The sequence below is a fragment of the Echinops telfairi genome, unplaced genomic scaffold (genome assembly GCF_000313985.2).
Source record: "Echinops telfairi isolate 266 unplaced genomic scaffold, ASM31398v2 ScPeMD7_11;HRSCAF=52, whole genome shotgun sequence".
NCBI lineage: Eukaryota > Metazoa > Chordata > Mammalia > Afrosoricida > Tenrecidae > Echinops > Echinops telfairi.
In genome coordinates, this window is record NW_022103908.1 from 7,277,194 (window position 1) to 7,277,735 (window position 542).

The window sequence follows — 542 nt, forward strand, 5'->3', positions numbered from 1 at the left end:
AAAGTCGTGGCTATACTTCTAGCTGCAAGGTCACTGTCAGAGGCAGGGAGCATGTCCAGTGTCGTGTCTGTCCCAAGGTTGGTTGACAAGAGTGGAATTCAGAGTCTGCTATGGGGTGAGCTACAAGGCATTACAGTTAGGTTCCCCTGCGGGGTTCCATGTAACCCTCCCTCCCCCTGGCATTTTCCCTAGGTCTCTACCCTCCAAGAGCCAAGCTGGCAATACAGAGGCACCTCTCCTCTCTGACAGACAATGAACAAGCTGACATCTTCGAACGAGTGCAGGTAACCTCCTGGGTCGCGCTCCTCACTAAGATCTGAGCAGTGGCCAGATCCTGTTGTGATGTGTCCCTCTCCACGCTGCTTTCTGAAGTCAAAGTTACATCCTATACAGTGCTCTTTGAGAGTCAGTAGGATAGCCTTGCTCGTGGTGCTTTTAAGGCAGTCAAAGACCTGGCTTGGTTTGTGTGTGTGCGCGCATGCACACGCTTGACATGATCAGCCAAGCGAGAGTGAAATTAAATGAAGGAAGCTGTGTAGCCA